Raw genomic sequence first — 20,716 nt, 5'->3', positions numbered from 1 at the left:
CTTCTAAGGGCTAATCAATGCAACATTTCCTCGCATACCTTATGTAGACCTCAGGCTACATGAATATCACAATTTTGTCCTGAAGCGTTGCACTTTTGTTTTTGTTTTTTCAGTGTAGGAAACAAGTTGCAATCTGAAGAGGCCAAATCTGGAAAACTGAGTGTGTGCGCGCAGTTCATAACTTAAAATCATTGTCCCCATTGTTGCCCAAGCCTTAGTACTGGGAGCATTTTTATATTGGGAGAAGTTCCTTATACACATTTTTCACAATGGTTGGAAATTAATTTCTCATTAAATTTCATTAGCAAGGAAGAATAATATTCACCAATGACGGATTTACCCCTTAGAAGATAATCAGTGAACATCCTTGCTTCTTCTAAAAAACTGGCACCATCAACTTGTTAGCAGATGTTGAAATCTCTTGTGGAATCCCTTTGAAATCTCTTGTGGTGAGATCCATCATGATGCTGCCTATGAATTGTTGTTTAGTCTCTGAATCATAGTAACAAATTCAAATTTCATCCATTGTCACCAACTGGTTGATAAAGTTTGAATCCTGGGCAAAATATGCAAGGATTCTCCTCCTTACACAATTCAGTCCTTACCCATTTTTATTTGCATTCAAATCTTTTGGTAAGCATTTTGCTGAAACTTTTTATGATGAGACAATATGATGAATTCATTCAAGGATATGAGAGTACTTAGTACCGTGCTTGGGCTGGAGGTTGAGAAGATGAAAGAAGATATATGTTGACATTAGACTTGAACTTCTGTAGACTGTAATTTTCAAGAAATATGTATGAAGGAAGTTTGTTCCAGAAAACGGCAGTTGGATGAATAAACGAGGAAGATGAAAAGTTGGTTCTGTGAGTGTGAAGTTGGACAGCAAATGGATGTTGTCTGCTGGCAGCATGTGTTCGGACTGTTTTGAAAGAGACAGCAGGAAATATAGAAGCCAATTCAGAAGAACAGTGCCCATGAAGTAACTGAGAAAAGGCATGCAGCAGAAACAGTACATCTATGAGACAGCAAGTGGAGAGACTGTTAGAGAGGAGTCATTAATTAACCTAACTGCCCTCTTCTGAATGGAATCTAGAAGCCTGAAAGAGGTTTTGGGGGCACCACCCCAGATGTGGGAACAATATTCCATGGTAGGGTGGATTTGCGATTTGTACACAAACAGCTGTTTGGAAGAAAAGTAATGCCAAGAGTGAAAGAGAAAACCAAGCTTTTTTTAGATGCAGGTGAAGCAATATTTGTAATGTGCTTGTGCCAAGAGAGATTACAAGTCGGGGTAATCTCCAAAACAGATATATCATTTTGCCTAGAAATCTCAGTGTCACTCAAGATAAGCACAGACGCAGAAGAATCCTTTTTGTGAGATATAAGATAAGACTGAGTTTTAGAAGGATTGAAATCAACTAAGTTGTCTTTGCCCCACTAGAGAATTACCTGAAGATCGGCATTTAAGGAATTGGTAGCGGATATTCAAGAAGTTGAAGCTGATTGAGAAGGGCAAGGTTTCTCAAAATTGAAAGTGGAATGCAATGTGTTATCAGCAGCAAAACTATGGATAGGATTTCCAGTTAATGGAAGGTCATTAATATACAAGAGGAAAGGAGTGGGGGAAAGAACTGAACCTTAGGGGACACTAGCATTAGTGGAGAAGTTAGAAGACAGAGAGCCATCTACCATCACCCTCAATGAGCAATCAGAGAGAAAACTGGATAACCAATTACAAAAAACAGTTGGCAAACCAGTAAGATGGAAGCTTGTTTAGAAGACCTTTATGCCAAACACGATCAAAAGCCTTTGAGATTTCAAGAGCAACTGCTTATGTTTCATGGGAATTTTCCAGTGAATTTGTCCCTAAATGGGTAACATAAGCCAGAATATCACCAGTGGATCGATGCTGATGGAATCCATACTGGAAATCGTTGATCAGATGGAAGGTTTCTAGGTAGTTTAAGAGTTGGCGGTTAATTGATTTCTCCATTACCTTTGGAATAAAAAAGTGAAAAAAGACAGCAAAGAACAGGAGTAAGTTCAGGAGCACAAGGTTTGAGAACAAGTAGAGAAATACCATCAGGACCTGGAGCTTTCTAAGCATTAAGATTCGTCAAAATCCTTCTGATATCCTTTTAACGGAACACCACAGGAGGCATTGAATGGAACATGTTGGGAATGGTGGGAGGTGTTTTACTAAGGTCATTAATACATGAGTTGGAAGAAAAATGGGATGCTAGCAGGCCAGCTTTATCCATGGCTGAAGTGACAACAGAACCATTTGGTTTTGACAGAGGTGGGAGCAGAGATGGGCAAAAGTTGCAGCCAATAGCTTTGGCAAGAGACCAGAATGCTCGGCTACCATTAGGGCAAGAAGCAAGTTTTCCACTCTGCCTACACCAAAGCTCACAACTGCTTTACAATTGTTGTGAGCTTTGGTGTAGGCAGAAAATGAAACTGAAGAATTGGAAACAAGCCAATTACGATATGCAACGTTCTTCTTAACAGCCTTAGCACATTTATTGGAAAACCAAGGTTTAGATAAAGGATAAGATTTTAACTGGAATGTGGAATAAAGGATTCCATTCCTACAAGAATAATTTCACTGACAAGATCTGAGCAAACGTTGACATCAGAAGTTTTAAAAAAGTAATCCGAACAAGGAAAAGAAGAACAGAAATCTCGCAGGTCATCCCATTTTGCATTCTTGTAATGCCAAACAATACGAGGTTGGGAATAGCCATGAGATAAAGGCTCCATTGGAGACGAGACACCGATTATCAGCAGTGATTATTCATATTTTGAGAAGCTGCATGTAAAAGGAACCACTAGATGGCAGTGATCACAGTGTGCTAATGTGGGATTTATTCAAAGTTTTATTTCAGTGATAAATATCACTGAAATAAACTGAAATAAACTAATTAACTTTGGCAGTGTGTTCAGGATGCTGTTAGAAATACACCAGAAGTTCTGGAGCATACAAGCGTCACAGTGCACAAATGTGTATTGCTACAAAGTCACGTCGAACATTTATTGTAAATTATGATATAATTACTGCATTATTACACTAGAAATTTCTGCCAAAAAACTTAACCCTGTAATTCAACAAGCACCAAGTTGTTTTAATAATTTTGACATGAATGACATCTATGCTGGGGGTACCCTATGGCACGCAGGCTCTCACGAAAAGTGAAATGTCTAACCACTGTTATATCTCCGAAACTAATAGACAATAGTAGAAACAATTTATATTTATTTTGTTGGGTATATAATACCATCAACAAACATGCAAGGAAAAATTAGAAATTTTGATATTTAATATAATTTTTTTTGAAGAAACTGAAGTTCACATTTTGTTCATTTGCCATTGCATCTTGGGTAATTCCACTCTCAATAACTTCTAAACTATGATAGCTAGACATAAACAGTAAGGGACAAAATTTTTCAGTAGGAAACGTAGTTTTTACATCTATAAATAGCTTTGATGTAGCTCTTATGGTTCCCAAGTAATAGCAATGCAAAGTTGGGAGAGTTGAAAAATTCAAGCATTTTCAAGTTTGTTTTCGCAATATCTTGAAAGCTATAAATATTAGACAAAAACGGTAAGCAACAAAATTGTTGCTCTTTGAGAGCACTACAAGAATATATAACTAGATTTCAAATTGGGTTTTTATTTTTCAAGAGTTGAACAACTCGTTAAAGTAACTACTTCATTCAGTTACTTTGCATTCATCGGGCAGTGCAGTTGGGTTTCATTTAGTTAATTTGTGACAATGTCAAAAGTTACATCAACTAAATGTGTTTAAAGATTTTGACAAAATCACAAATCTAACATTGAAAAGCAAGCACCAAAGGCGGCGGCGGAACACAAGAGAGTCATCTAGATTCCCATTTCTGTCCAATTTCCCTTTCTTTCTTTCACAATAACTTCGAATGCTGGACTGTAGATTTTGGCATGCATTGTACTCGTTCTGTGCAATGACACAAAAAGTGCAGTGATACAACAAGTACAACGCATGCACCCAAGAAAGCTCAATTGTACGCAACAAGTTGTGCACAATTGAGCAACAAAATTGTTGCCCTTTAAGAGCTCTACAAGGATATATAACTAGATTTCAAATTGGGATTTTAATTTTCGAGAGTTGAACAACTCGTAAAGTAACTACTTCATTCATTTATTTCGCATTTGTCAAGCAGTGCAGTTGTTTCATTTTAGTTAAGTTGTGACAGTACCGAAAGTTACATCACCCAAACGTGTTCAAAGATTTCGACAAAATCACAAATCTAACGTTGAAAATCAAGCACCAAAGTCAGTGGCAGAATGCAAAAGAGAAAGCCTTATACGTAAATGCAAGCAAGATCAATTAGAGGCAGATGTCTGGCCATCAACATCAAGAAGAACAGTGCAAACATACAACAATAAAGGTTACCACAAACCTTTATTGTTGATTGTAAATGAAAATACCGAATAAAATAAAACTGATTTTATTAAGCTTAAATTGTATTTTTTCATTTCACATGACGTTATTCATGGATCTACCTTTGGCTCCATGGAGCCAACAATTTTTTTTTTATCCGAATTCACATTGATTGTACTAGTATGGAATAAAATAAATAACGTAAAACACAATGTCATGTCATTTTGCATCCATTTCTTTTGTACCAGAAGTGACATCATGAAACTTTAATAATTCATTTTGCTATCAGGAGCCCACTGTAGAATTTATGATACATAATTCAGTATCCTTTCTGTATATTTGAACATGGACTGTGACTCCCAATTAATTCTCAACTCCTGAACATCTCCAAACCTGTGTACTACTTATGTATACCAGGTAAATTTATCAAAAATGGCATGAACTTTCTGAATGTATCTTCTTTATAAATGTTTGAGAAAAATAATTTCATTGTGCAATGAGCTAAAGATAAAACTGATATTAGTAAAAGCTAACTGCAATGAATTAATAACGAAAACATTATGCAACTTTTACAATAAAATAAACTGACACTAACCTTTTCTACAAATCAGAAATTGACTCGGATCCAGCAATGCGTTTTAGCCATATATGAACTGAGATTATGAAATGAAAACCATACAACTTGGTTACCATCTTTCTACAAGAAAAATGAGCTAAATGAATTCTGATTTAGAATATTAGTAGAGTTTATATTGCACACCAGAATATCATAAAATAAAATAAAAAGGTTTCTTTAAAAAATAATACTATGTACAGTGATATATGAAGTTAATCCCAAAATGCTAGATTATATCCTGGCAACCGTGCAGCTGGATGGGAAAAACTTTCAATATCTTAAGGAGGTATTAGCATTAGCAGAGGCATTTGATGCAAGAAAGCAAGCTTATGCAGCATCAGCCAAAAAAAAAAAAAAAAACCACTTCCACTTCACCCCTCTGTTCGTTCAAAATACCTGTCCAGCTGAGCCTTAAACTTATTTAGGCTATCAACCTCCACCACAAGGGATGGAAGTCTGTTCCACCAACCAACCACCCGCTGGCTAAAGGCAAATTTCCGCACGTCTATCCTACATCTGTCTTTCCTCAATTTGAATTTATGCCCTCTCAGGTGATTTTTCTGAGCTAGAGGAAGAATCCCATCAGCATTGAGCATGCTTAAACCATTCAAGGCTTTATACACCTCTATCGGATCACCTCGCTGGTGCCTAGTCTCCAGACACTGTAATTTGCAAAACTTAAGCCTTTCTTCGTAAGAGCACCCCTTTGTTCCATTCACTAATCTTGTTGCCCTTCTCTGTACTCGTTCCAGCAGCTCTACATCCTTCTTGAAATGAGGCCTCCAGACCTGTATACAGTACTCTAGGTGTGGCCTGACCATCGCCTTATACAATGGAATAATCACCTCCTTATCCCTGCTGGAAAAATTCCTGTATATCATTGACAATACTCCATGAGCTACTCTTGCAGCCCGTCTGCACTGCTCAGAGAACTTCATATCTGCCTGCACAACCACCCCCAAGTCCCTTTCATTCTCTACCACTGTCAGTGTTGTACCACAGAGTTGATACGTTGCTCTGGGGTTGCTGTTTCCCATGTGTAGTACATTACATTTGTCAATGTTAAACTTCATTTGCCACCTCTCAGCCCATCTGCTCAACCTTTCCAGATCCTGTTGCAGCAGCATAGTGTCAGTAGTGTCCTTGACAACCCTGCCAACCTTTGTATCGTCTGCAAACTTTAGCATTAGCATTAGCATTAGTAGAGGCATTTGATGCAAGAAAGCAAGCTTATGCAGCATCAGCCAAAAAACAAAAAAAAAAAAGTAACATAAATAAATAAAAATAACCACTTCCACTTCACCCCTCTGTTCGTTCGAAATACCTGTCCAGCTGAGCCTTAAACTTATTTAGGCTATCAACTTCCACGACAAGGGATGGAAGTCTGTTCCACCCACCAACCACCCGCTGGCTAAAGGCAAATTTCCGCACATCTATCCTACATCTGTCTTTCCTCAATTTGAATTTATGCCCTCTCAGGTGATTTTTCTGAGCTAGAGGAAGAATCCCATCAGCATTGAGCATGCTCAAACCATTCAAGGCTTTGTACACCTCTATCAGATCACCCCGCTGGTGCCTAGTTTCCAGACACTGTAATTTGCAAAACTTAAGCCTTTCTTCGTAAGAGAACCCCTTTGTCCCATTCACCAATCTAGTTGCCCTTCTCTGTACTCGTTCCAGCAGCTCTACATCCTTCCTGAAATGAGGCCTCCAGGGCTGTATACAGTACTCTAGGTGTGGCCTGACCATTGCCTTATACAAGGGAATAATCACCTCCTTATCCCTGCTAGAAAAATTCCTATATATCATTGACAATACACCATGAGCTACTCTTGCAGCTCGTCTGCACTGCTCAGAGAACTTCATATCTGCCTGCACCACCACCCCCAGGTCCCTTTCATTCTCTACCACTGTCAGTGTAGTACCACAGAGTTGATACGTTGCTCTGGGGTTGCTGTTTCCCATATGTAGTACTTTACATTTGTCAATGTTAAACTTCATTTGCCACCTCGAAGCCCATCTGCTCAACCTTTCCAAATCCTGTTGCAGCAGCATAGTGTCAGTAGTGTCCTTGACAACCCTGCCAACCTTCGTAACGTCTGCAAACTTGGACATTAAGCCTGATATACCATCATCAATATCATTTATAAATACAGAAAACAATAAAGGCCCCAATACTGAACCCTGAGGGACTCCACTAATAACATTAGTCCACGATGAGCAGTGTCCATTGATTACCACTCTCTGTCTTCTCCCCCTCAACCACCCCTTTATCCATAGCAGCAACTTGCCTCCAATGCCACACTGCTCCAATTTGTGCAGCAGTCTTCCATGTGCAACAGTATCAAAAGCCTTTCTAAGATCCAAGTATATAATATCAAAGTTATTCCCTGCATCCAGTTCTTTTGTGACTGCATCATAGTATCCAATCAAATTGGTCAGGCAAGACTTCCCCTTAACAAAACCATGCTGTGTCCTAGCTATAACTGAAGTCTTGTCTAGATGATCCTGCAGTGCTTCTTTCACCAGTGCCTCCATTAATTTTCCGGGAACAGAAGTTAAACTCACAGGTCTATAATTACTTGTGTCAGCCTTTGATCCCCCTTTGTGAATTGGGGTCACATTTGCACATCTCCAGTCAATGGGTACCTCCCCTGAGTCCAAGGAAGCTCTCATAATTATGGCTAAGGGTTTGCTTACCTCCTTTGCTGCCTCCTTTAATATAACTGGATAGATCCCATCCACCCCAGATGGCTTTCTTGTGTTTATCTTCAACAATTTCTCCTCCACTTTGCTCTCAGTTATTACAAGATTCTCTAGCTTACTGCTAGAGTTGAATACACCTCTGGCATTCCCCTCGCTGAATAACTCCTCATGTGTGAATGTCGATGCAAAATATTCATTTAGTTTGTTAGCTACCCGAGCAGGGTCATCAACAGTTGACCCATCGATCTCAAGTGGACCAATCTGATTCATCCCTTTCCTTCTAGAGTTTACATAAGTAAAGAACTCTTTGCTGTTTTTCTTCGCATCCCTTGCCAAGGATCTCTCGTAATCTGCCTTCGCCTGCCTAACCTCCTTCGTAACTTGGTTACAGATCAACTTGTATCTATCATAGGCGTCCGTGTCACGTGTTAATTTGTATGTATCCCATGCATTTTTCTTCTCTGCCATATGCCTCATTAGTTCATCTGACAACCATTTAGGCCTAAACCTTGAACAATATTTCTTAGTTGGTATGTAAAGCCTAGAACTTGGACATTAAGCCCGATATACCATCATCAATATCATTTATAAATACAGAAAACAATAATGGACCCAACACTGAGCCCTGAGGGACTCCACTAATAACATCAGTCCACGATGAGCAGTGTCCATTGATTACCACTCTCTGTCTTCTCCCCCTCAACCACCCCTTTATCCATAGCAGCAATTTGCCTCCAATGTCACACTGCTCCAATTTGTGTAGCAGTCTTCCAGGTAGAAAATGAAAGACCTGGGAGTAATTGTGCAGTCAGATATGAAGTTTTCTGAGCAATGCAGGCAGGTCATGGGGTGTTGTCAATGATATACAGGAATTTTGTTAGCAGGGAAAAGGAGGTGATTGTCCCTCTGTATAAGGCAATGGTCAGGCCACGCCTTGAGTACTGCGTGCAGGTCTGGAGGCCTCATATTAGGAAGGATGTAGATTTGCTTGAGCATGTACAGAAAAGGGCAACAAGACTGGTGAGGGGAATAAAGGGATCCTCTTACCAGGAGAGGCTTAAGGTCTGCAAATTGCAGCAGCTGGAGACTAGGCACCTGCGAGGTGATCTGATTGAGGTGTATAAGGCCTTGAATGGGTTGAGCATGCTGAATTCTGATGGGATTCTTTCACTTGTTCAAGTTACGAACCTAAGAGGGCATAAATTGAAATTGAGGAAAGACAGATGTAGAACTGATGTGTGGAAATTTGCCTTTAGCCAGCGGGTGGTTAATTGCTAGAACAAACTTCCATCTGTCATTGTGGAAGTTGATAGGTTAAATAGATTTAAGGAGGAACTGGACAAATATTTAGAGGGGATTGTTTTGTAATTTTTTTTTTTTTGGCTGATGCTGCATAAGCTCATATGCTTGCTTTCTTGCATCACATGCCACTACTACCACTGTTTGAGCAAGTTTGAGTGTCAACGTACACATTGACACTCATTTGTCCATATTGTACAAATGAGAATAATCTACACACAGTCTTGTTAGACAGAGCATGTGAATATCAGTTGTATATCAGTAGTAAAGTGCTATTTATTTGAAAGTTGTGCAATACCAAAGCAACTCATTGTGAAATAGAGTTGGCACTGGTATAAAAGAAACCATGGTATAAGACCACGTAAAAGGCCTGAAACTTTTCTGTATCTGACTTATCAGGAGCAGAGAAATGAGATGACCAGATGCATGTACTTTTGACTGATTAGGATATTTTATAGTACTGTAGTGAAAAAAAAAAAAAAAAAAAAACTTTCTCCACAAAGTTCCAGTGGAACTATGTGGAGAAAGAGTAATACAATGTGGGGAAGCAACACAAAAGAATAAAAAACAAAGTGCTAATTTTAGAACATAATGCAGAAACAGTCTGCATCCGAGTAAATTATAAAACATACAATAACAAATTAGAAAATCATTTCAAATTTTCAAAATGCTGCTTAAATAAATTATCTTTATTGCTACTAAATATGGTACAAGTAAGAGGAACAATAATACTCATCACGGTGACACGGTCAGGAGTTTATATGCATGCTTCAAATGAACATAACTTTGATACTGCTTTTTTTTCTCTTTAAATTGAATTTTTGAAGTAATCTGAGAAAGCACCAATGAAGTCAATTTTCTTGCAGGACCACTTTTCTCTTTTGTCAGCCACACTCATTTGAAGATCATAAAAATTTTGTAAAATATAGCCTCACAAAATCAAAAAGTTAAAATTGAACTTTAACAAATATTTTGGGAATTTACATTTAAGTTCAGTTTTGTCTAATGAAGCCCGACTATTTTATGGGAATTTAAAAAAAGACAAAAAATAATAATTACAATACATCTGTGATCAAAGAATATGAAACCAGCATACTGCTTTTATTTGACTTTCTGTTGCTAACATGGCATCATCATCAAACCAATAACAGAAAAATTTTAAAAAGGCAGCACTTTTTTAAAATTGGTAAATGTAACCAACTCCTCCCATGTAGCTTAGCCCACCGATATATTCTCTAACTCGTTCTACAATATTTTCTGTTTTCATTTCGATATACTATGAATTATAAGACAGTAAATTTGATAGTAAAAAAGTCAATTATGAGAGAGTGCAACAAGGATAGATGGAATAGGACCAGGGCATGTCTGCCAGGTGCAAAAGTTAATGACATTGTAGAGCAGATACCATCTTTTAAGGTGATATTGTTGTACCTGTTGGCAATAATGACATTAAGAGTAGGAGATCTGCAGATTTGCTTAACAGTGTAGGTTAACATTGAAAAAAAGTCGCTAGTTAGGATTAAATTTGAAAGTAGTAGTAGTGGCACATGATGCAAGAAAGCAAGTGTAGGAGCTTATGCAGCATCAGCCAAAAAAAAAAAAAAAAAAAAATCACACCATTCCCTCCAAATGCCTGTCCAGTTCCTCCTTAAATTTATTTAACCTATCAACTTCCACAACGACAGATGGAAGTTTGTTCCAGCAATTAACCACCCGCTGGCTAAAGGCAAATTTCCGCACATCTATTCTACATCTGTCCTTTCTTAATTTGAACTTATGTCCCCGTAGGTTCGTAATCTGAACAAGTGGAAGGATCCCATCAGAATTCAGCGTGCTCAACCCATTCAAGGCCTTATAGACCTCAATCAGATCAAAGTGTGCAATTCTGCCCAGACGTGACAGGACGGAGCATATGATGAGAGCCATGTCAATCAATTCAGCCTGAGGAGACTGTGCAAGGTTGATGGAGTAGAATTTGTCTCATCATGCACTGTGCTTATTAACATCAGAGACTGCTTCTACAGGAATGGGATACACTTAAATAGAAAGGGTGCAAGAATATCTGCTGATGCAAGAATATTATCTGACCCACCTAACACTGCCTATCAAGGCAGTGTTAGGTGGGTCAGAAAACTCCTAGGTTGGGGAATACACAAACTAATAGATTAACAATAGATGCAGGCAGTGATGAATGATTCTTGCACTGCTTCTAATGGAATGAGCAGCAACCTGGAAAGTAAAGTGCTGGGAATTTCAAGAACTGCTGACAGTCATCATGGAACAAGTAAATACATGGGTTCTGTTCGGGTAACTAGGAGTAAGAACAGGTGCATGTATATACTTGCATGTACACCAATGCTAGGAGTATAGTGAATAAATTTGAAGTGCTGGTCAAGACAAAGGCAGATATTATTATTAGCCCTATGGTGCAAGGAAATCATCCAGCTCAGGGCCCTGGGTGTGTCAAGCCCATACTCACCAGATGTGAGCCCCTGGGGTTATATTGTTGGGATATCAGAAACATGGTGTCACACAGATATAAGGAATGCAGAATTTGAATTTTTGGAGTACAATGTATACAGAAAGGAGAGACAGAATAGGAAGGAAGGGAGGAGGGGTTATGCTGTTAGAAAGCAAAATCTAAGGCAGTGCATCCAGTTGACATGAGTGGTCAGTGCAATATTGAGGCAGTTTGGTGACAAACACTGGGAAAGCAAAAATGATAATAGGAGTGTGTCATAGGCCTAATAACTCTGATGAGTACAACAGACAACTGTACAGAGAAATATAGGGGAGCAATAAATCAATGTCTTATAATGGGGAATTTTAACTTTCCAGATACTGAGTGGAACTTGTGATTGGTCACTCGCATACTAGCAAAACTTTTTTGGATTTACTGAATGGTTGTTTTCTACAGCAGCATCGGTCAAGAGGCAACCTGAGGGAGTAATACTGTTGATCTGATTATCAGCAGTGATTTTTAATGAATTAAGACTCTGCAAATAAAGGAACCACTAGGTGGCAGCAATCACAGTGTACTGATGTGAGATTCTTAAAGATGTGACTACCATCAGGGATAAAGGGAAGTGTTTTTGCTTTATACTGGTGACTACAGTGATCTTACAGTTTTTAAATTCTGTACAGTGAGACCAACTGATGATGTTACCATTAGCAAATTGTAAATGTGGTGTTGAAGGGAAATCACAGGAAGTTACTATGTATTTCACACAAAGTAAGAAAGTAAGAAATACTCTTCAAGGTGTAGGCCCAAATGCATGTCAGATGAACTGATGAAATCCACAAATGGTCAGCTCTCCACATGCTCTGTATTTTCACCTGAAAAACCCGAGGCATACTAATCACCAAGCATCATCCCCATCAAATTTGTCTCTCAGATCAAATCAGATCAACCTTGGCATTATTACAGACACCAAGCTTTTTTTTTACCTCTACCTGGTTCCCCTCTACAAAAATTATAAAATATACCTCAGTGATTGCCAGAATCTGAATGTTTGACAGGGGACTCAGACATCCTGCTTTTACTACTCTGTATCAAGCTGTCTTCCTTCCAGCCACATGCTACAGTGTAAGTGTATGGTACCAGCCAGTTATCATTTGGAGGAATCAATGCAAGTTGGAATCTACCCAGAGATACATTCTCCTCACCACCACATATACCTGATGCACTGTTATTATGCTGGTCCTACAGGTCCTTTGCCATTACATCTGGAAGTTATTGCTTGAGGGCTCAGCTACTGCCATCAGAAATTAATCTCCGCTGCAATTCTCAATTATAACCTGGACCTCTTCAACCCTCTCAAACAAGGAAAAAAAAAAGAATATCTTGGCACATCTTATTCAACACTAACAAACTGAATGGACTCAATCAACTAAGGGCAGTGTAACAAAACACTTTATTCCAAATGTAACACTCACCTATCCTAAACCCCCCCATGGTTCTCCTGGGCTCTAATGCCACATATATAATCACTGGCCATGTATCGCTCAACTCCAAATTTGCAGATCTTGGGCTTACAGAAAATTCACTCTGTAATTGTAGTATGCCCAAGGAATCAGGGGTGTTCCCAAGGGAATGTGGCACCCGGGCGCCAATTGAAATCTGGTGCCCCCCTTTAAAATTTTCTTCGTATGTGTATATAAGTTTAAGATTTTCAGGTGCCCCTTGGACATTGGTCAGTGCACCCCTTGCACCTTCAGGATGGCCCGCCCCTGCAAGGACTGGAAACACGTCCTTTACATTTGTCATCATTACTATCCTTTTAGATGCAAGAATGCTTCAAGTGCTATATTAAACTTCCTGGCAATAAAGAATTTTTTTTTTTTTTTTTTAATCACAAACAAAGACCACTACAAACTTTCTGCATTTTCCCAGGCCACATTTTCAGACAGAACAAGAACAAGCCTCAGAAGAATTTAACTCCCTTAACCATAAAAAACTACAAGTGGAAAGACATTCTGTTGACTAAACATCACATGAAGAAATTGCTGATGCCCTGGTTAGTGGGCATGGAATTCTTGACCTTTTCACCTATATCAATGAACACTGCTCTTCGTGGACTAATGTTTCCATCTGTTCTTGTGGAAGTGGATGGGTTGAATAAAATCAAGCGAGAACTAGACAAATTCTTGGAGGGTGCTGATGGGTGAACTATTTCTTTTTGTATTTTTTTTTTTGGTTGATGTTATCTAAGCTTGCTTTCTTGCATTATTTGCCATTACTACTACTACTAAGTATAATGAAAGTTGCAACAGATGTGGGAACAAGAGATGCATAACTATTATATTCAGAGTCCACGCATTACTGCGTGTAGACTTTCTGCAGCAAAGAGCCTAATCTATGGGACTGTTATAGAGGTGTGCAGAGGATCTTGTTTTCCTTACTACGATGGATAAGGCCTCCTTTACAAGAAATGCATTCTGCAAACAACTCAGATATAAAAAATAGCAATTCTCTGTCAAAGTCTGGGCTAGACAAGAGGGGATACGATTATCAGTCTGCACAGGTTGCTTACTAGATTATCTTGACATGGGTATTTGGACTTAACCCATGTATTAGATGTGTTTTTGGAAGACTGCCTTCAATACATGCCGACACACTCGTCATTGACTGGTACAATGCTTCCTAAACATTACCCAAGATGTTGGATGGACCATAGTCACAATGCTTCAGCAAAATGGCCTGTCCAGTCACCACTGAACGCCGCAGATTTATTTTATTTTTTTTTTTTTGTGGAATCACACGAAATATCCATTGAAGTAAATACTTTTTTGGAGCATTAGCAAAGTCACATGATGCAAGAAAGCAAACTTATATAGAATCAGCCAAAAAAAAAAAAAAAAAACCACAAGAGAGTTGCCTTTTACTTGCTCCAAATGTTTGACTTTGACTGTTCTCTGGATGCCATCCTTGCTGTAAGAAATATGCCACACAAGTCTTACTAGTACAATGGAAATAGCAGGCATATTACACATTAATTGTGAATAATACAATTTAAGAAATATATTATTCATAATAAATATTTTCTTAAGTACTCATATTGTGTGAGTGTTTTTCAAGATATGCACCATCATCCTACTGAGTGAATGCAGGACATGATACACTAAATCAATATGCATTTCATTTTTTTTAAATAAATTTTATTTTGTGAATTTATGTTGTGTTCTGTTTTATATTATTTACTGTATTCCAGTGCACTATACAACCAAGTTACGTGTTTCTCAGTGCTATATAATATCGGTGTAAATACACCATAGTTAACCCATATATTTGAGCTACGATTGTAGCGTAGAAGGCATCGTTTTAATTGTATCTCATAATGTGGTTGCCTTCACAACAAGATAGCTACTATTGAATTACTGTACTTCAAATAAATAACGCTTCTCTAGTAGAGAAGACTACTGTTATTTATTTTCAGCGTACCACCACCCAGACGATCGTTTCGAAGCTTTTTGGCTTCGTCATCAGTGGGCGGGTAGGTAATACAATATGCCATCTCAGATACAATATGCCATCCAAAAAGCTTCGAAACGATCGTCTGGGTGGTGGTACGCTGAAAATAAATAACAGTAGTCTTCTCTACTAGAGAAGCGTTATTTATTTGAAGTAATTCAATAGTAGCTATCTTGCTGTGAAGGCAACCACATTATGAGATACAATTAAAACGATGCCTTCTACGCTACAATCGTAGCTCAAATATATGGGTTAACTATGGTGTATTTACACCGATATTATATAGTTAATTATCAAAACCCATAAGGATTATGCCTAGTGCATTTAATTTTCCAAATACATTACCACCACACCCTTCTGGCATCTCTCATAATGTGGATATAACTTCGCAACTGAGATGGCATATTGTATTACCTACCCGCCCACTGATGACGAAGCCAAAAAGCTTCGAAACGATCGTCTGGGTGGTGGTACGCTGAAAATAAATAACAGTAGTCTTCTCTACTAGAGAAGCGTTATTTATTTGAAGTAATTCAATAGTAGCTATCTTGTTGTGAAGGCAACCACATTATGAGATACAATTAAAACGATGCCTTCTATGCTACAATCGTAGCTCAAATATATGGGTTAACTATGGTGTATATTTACACCGATATTATATAGTTAATTATCAAAACCCATAAGGATTATGCCTAGTGCATTTAATTTTCCAAATACATTACCACCACACCCTTCTGGCATCTCTCATAATGTGGATATAACTTTGCAACTGAGATGGCATATTGTATTACCTACCCGCCCACTGATGATGAAGCCAAAAAGCTTCGAAATGATCGTCTGGGTGGTGGTACACTGAAAATAAATAACAGTAGTCCTCTCTACTAGAGAAGCGTTATTTATTTGAAGTAATTCAATAGTAGCTATCTTGTTGTGAAGGCAACCACATTATGAGATACAATTAAAACGATGCCTTCTACGCTACAATCGTAGCTCAAATATATGGATTAACTATGGTGTATTTACACCGATATTATATAGTTAATTATCAAAACCCATAAGGATTATGCCTAGTTTCTCAGTGCATACGTACATATTTGAGTAGCATAATCATTCCAACATGCATGTAAGGGATGATCAAATAGGCTTTGATGATTATGCACATAAAATTCAGCATATATTTAATGACTAATACAAAGGGTACTAGGAAAGTTTTGCAATATGACGCAACAATGAATCACAGGAAGCTGCTTGTTGCTGCATGTTGAGACATGTTCATACGTGCATAGTAGCCGCCGCGCCAAGTCGATGGGCTCAGTTATTCATTAGTAGTGAGAGTGTAAAGTACGTGCGATGGCATCGTGGTCACGAAATGAGATAAGGACAGTTTTGCGGTATAATTTCGTGCGTGGTTTAACTATAGACCAGTGCTTAGAAAAAATGACTCTTGCACTAGATGATGATTGTCCACATCGTACAACGATATTCAGGTGGTATAGAGAATTCCAAAGGGGAAATTTCACTCTGGAGGATTCTGAGAGGCCGGGAAGGCCACGAACTTCAGTTACGGAGGAAAACGTTACTGCTGTGAGGAAAATGCTTGACGAAAACAGGCGAGTGACCTACCAACAGATAGAGGATACTTTGGGCCTAAATGCACCAGCAATTCGTTCGATTCTGCAAGATCATTTGCACGTGAAGAAACTTTGTTCTCTCTGGGTGCCGCATCAACTGACTGAACAGCAGATGACACGACGTGTGACTTGGTGCTGGGAGATGTTAAAAAAGTTTGGTAAGGGACAATCTCGGTATGTGAACAACATCGTGACAGGTGACGAGACTTGGCTGTACTATTATGATCTGCCGACCAAGGCTCAAAACAAAGTTTGGGTCTTTGATCATGACGACACACCCGTAATTGTCAGAAAATCCCGATCTGTAAAGAAGAAAATGATAGCTGTATTTTTCAAATCGAGTGGAATTGTGGAACGTGTCGTTTTGGACACGCAGAAGACAGTCACAGCTAAATGGTATACTGAACAATGCCTGCCTAAAGTCATTGGATCTATGAAGAACCTGCGGCCAAAGTCAAGAATGGACACCTGGTACCTCCATCATGAAAATGCTCCAGCTCACCGCGCCAAAGCCTGCACCGAATATTTGACCACGACAGGACTGAAACTTCTCGAGCACCCTCCCTACAGGCCAGACCTTGCTCCCTGCGACTTTGCACTGTTCCTGCATGTGAAAATGAAGCTAAAAGGGAGGCGGTTTTCCAGTGATGAGGACCTTCTACGGGCTTGGGACAACGAGTGTGCTTTACTCCCTAGTGAAACTTGGCAGAACTGGTTTAGAGATTGGTTTCGGAGGATGGAGAGGTGTATTGAATGTAGAGGAAATTACTTTGAAAAAATTAAATAAACAAAGCTGTATTGCAAAACTTTCCTAGTACCCTTTGTATATACCCTATATATAAACTAAAAATAAGTTATGTAATCTTTAGAAAAACAAAATTATTTTCAGTTTACTATGCAGTAGATTACTCCAACATTAAAAATGGCAGTCAAAAATGTGACCTTGAGAGACTTCATGTGAATTTTAAGCATCAAAGCAACTAAGGCTATGGGGCATTAGTATGCCGTGCCTGTAAATTGCATCTATCTGTGCTTGAGTTGCCTGTCTGTTGGATGAAAAACCATGCAACCCTCACCTTGCGATGACCAACTCAACCCAACTGTGTTGTGAAAATAGCCCAGCAAAATTCCATGTTCACTAACAGGATTCAAACCTAGGCCTTTTCACATGGTGTGAGAGAGGAAGACAATGATATCCATTGTGCTACCTGCAAGGGCACCTTCAGAGACAGATGTCACTTGATGCAGGGAATAACTTTGATATTATATACTTGGATCTTAGAAAGGCTTTTGATACTGTTGCACATGGAAGACTGCTGCACAAATTGGAGCAGTGTGGCATTGGAGGCAAGTTGCTGCTATGGATAAAGGGGTGGTTGAGGGGGAGAAGACAGAGAGTGGTAATCAATGGACACTGCTCATCGTGGACTAATGTTATTAGTGGAGTCCCTCAGGGTTCAGTATTGGGGCCTTTATTGTTTTCTGTATTTATAAATGATATTGATGATGGTATATCAGGCTTAATGTCCAAGTTTGCAGACGATACGAAGGTTGGCAGGGTTGTCAAGGACACTACTGACACTATGCTGCTGCAACAGGATTTGGAAAGGTTGAGCAGATGGGCTTCGAGGTGGCAAATGAAGTTTAACATTGACAAATGTAAAGTACTACATATGGGAAACAGCAACCCCAGAGCAACGTATCAACTCTGTGGTACTACACTGACAGTGGTAGAGAATGAAAGGGACCTGGGGGTGGTGGTGCAGGCAGATATGAAGTTCTCTGAGCAGTGCAGACGAGCTGCAAGAGTAGCTCATGGTGTATTGTCAATGATATATCGGAATTTTTCTAGCAGGGATAAGGAGGTGATTATTCCCTTGTATAAGGCAATGGTCAGGCCACACCTAGAGTACTGTATACAGGCCTGGAGGCCTCATTTCAGGAAGGATGTAGAGCTGCTGGAACGAGTACAGAGAAGGGCAACTAGATTGGTGAATGGGACAAAGGGGTTCTCTTACGAAGAAAGGCTTAAGTTTTGCAAATTACAGTGTCTGGAAACTAGGCACCAGCGGGGTGATCTGATAGAGGTGTACAAAGCCTTGAATGGTTTGAGCATGCTCAATGCTGATGGGATTCTTCCTCTAGCTCAGAAAAATCACCTGAGAGGGCATAAATTCAAATTGAGGAAAGACAGATGTAGGATAGATGTGCGGAAATTTGCCTTTAGCCAGCGGGTGGTTGGTGGGTGGAACAGACTTCCATCCCTTGTCGTGGAAGTTGATAGCCTAAATAAGTTTAAGGCTCAGCTGGACAGGTATTTCGAACGAACAGAGGGGTGAAGTGGAAGTGGTTATTTTTATTTATTTATGTTACTTTTTTTTTTTTTTTTGGCTGATGCTGCATAAGCTTGCTTTCTTGCATCAAATGCCTCTACTAATGCTAATGCTAATAAAGTAATTTTGCATCCATTTCAATAAACTTCTAAGGGCATTTCTGATTCACTCCTATTGTCAGGAAACTCCTGTAGCATTTATAAATGCAATTTTGAATTAACTTGTGTATGGAGTTTTATAGCTCTGAGAGAAGATAGTAAAATGAATGAAGGTGAAATTTTCTCATTTATAAGTGACAAAATGCATATTATCAGGGACAAGGTTCAGACTGGACTGAAAGTTTTGTTTTTTTTTTGCAACCAGAGAGTTGCCTTTTACTGGAATAAGTTGAAGCAGTTCAGACTGACAACATGGGGAAATTCAAAGGTCAGCTGGATAAGTAACTATTATAAATTTAAATTGAAAAAGGATAGATGTGCAAATATTTGCTTTCAACCAGCAATAACTGTTGGAATGAACTTTCATCTGGTATTCTGAAAGTAAGTGGTTTGAAAAAATTTAAGGATTACACAACTTGTTAGATGGGACATACAGACCGCAATGAAAAAGGGATGCAGCCAGTCAGAAAAAATTCCTGTAACATCACCATATTCACCATTAAAACATACCCTTACAATTACACTGCCATCACCACCACTGTTAGCACTTACAGGATGGGTCTCTGGACTCAAACTGCTTTTGTCATATTCTAGTCTTCTATCCATGTGGAACAGTGGAAATGGGATTCATCAGATCAGGCAATGTTTCTTCCCAATCTTCCGCTGTCTAGTATTGGTATTTCTGAGTTCATAACAATATCTTCTTAGTTTTTTGCTGACAAGAGTGGAACACGACTGAATCACATTCCACTCATTGGTTGGGATATACCATTGCTGACAAGATATGGCAAGGTGTGCATTACGATATGCCTTTCTGGTTACCACTATTGCATGGGGATGTTATTTAACTGACTGTAATCTTCCTGTTAGCTCAAATTCTGTCATCATCCACTGGTCTCACACCAATAATCTGCTTACACAGAACAGAACTGCCACTGGTTGAATGTTATTCAATTCCTACTATTAGTTCACACTCTCCCTATATAAATATATATATCTTGTTCAAATTTTCAATCGTTAATAAAATACTTTTTATTCATCCACTCAAGTTCAAATAAATTTTTTTAAACTTGTAGTGGATGACATTTGATGTTAATACAGTTTTTTAAAATATTAATTCATTAATTAAATTTAATTAATTAATTTTAGTTTTATATGGAAGAAAAAAATTTCTCTTATATAAGATATTTAGCAGGATATAAATTTAGGAATAAATACCGTCAGTGGCAAAGCGTGTAGATCGCTGGAAAAAAATTTTTTTCAGATTCTTTTTTCATTCTGGGTTCTAGTCTGAGTCAAGGAGGGAACAAAATGGAAAATGAAACATGTGAATAAAAATAATAGTCCAACACCATATATAGAAAGGAAAATGGAAAATTGCAAGGAAATTCGCTTTCTATTTTGCCACTTAATATTGTGATTCTGTCATATGTATATACATATTTATATTAATTGTAATTATTTAATAAAAAGTAACTAAAATAAAATTTCTTTGTTGACCTAAGTAGGAATTGACTTTAAAAATTTTTTTTTTATATTACTTGTTTAGTTATTAGACCAATCTTGACACACTGTCTT

At 38.5% G+C, this 20,716-nt stretch overlaps 1 protein-coding gene across 1 annotated transcript in view; it reads right to left on the bottom strand.

Moving 5' to 3' along the window:
- The window catches only part of LOC150075652 (uncharacterized), a 30,901-nt gene that overhangs the window by 3,178 nt on the left and 7,007 nt on the right, over positions 1–20,716 (bottom strand). The window contains exon 2 of the mRNA XM_090388256.1: positions 5,020–5,121. The gene's annotated coding sequence lies outside the window, so the exon portion shown is untranslated. The remainder of the gene's footprint in view (positions 1–5,019; positions 5,122–20,716) is intronic.

The sequence above is a fragment of the Mastigoproctus giganteus genome, chromosome 14 (assembly GCF_048544385.1).
Source record: "Mastigoproctus giganteus isolate SK-2022 chromosome 14, ASM4854438v1, whole genome shotgun sequence".
Classification (NCBI taxonomy): Eukaryota; Metazoa; Arthropoda; class Arachnida; order Uropygi; family Thelyphonidae; genus Mastigoproctus; species Mastigoproctus giganteus.
The sequence above is the reverse complement of the archived record's forward strand: the minus strand, read 5'-3'. Positions and strand labels throughout refer to the sequence as shown.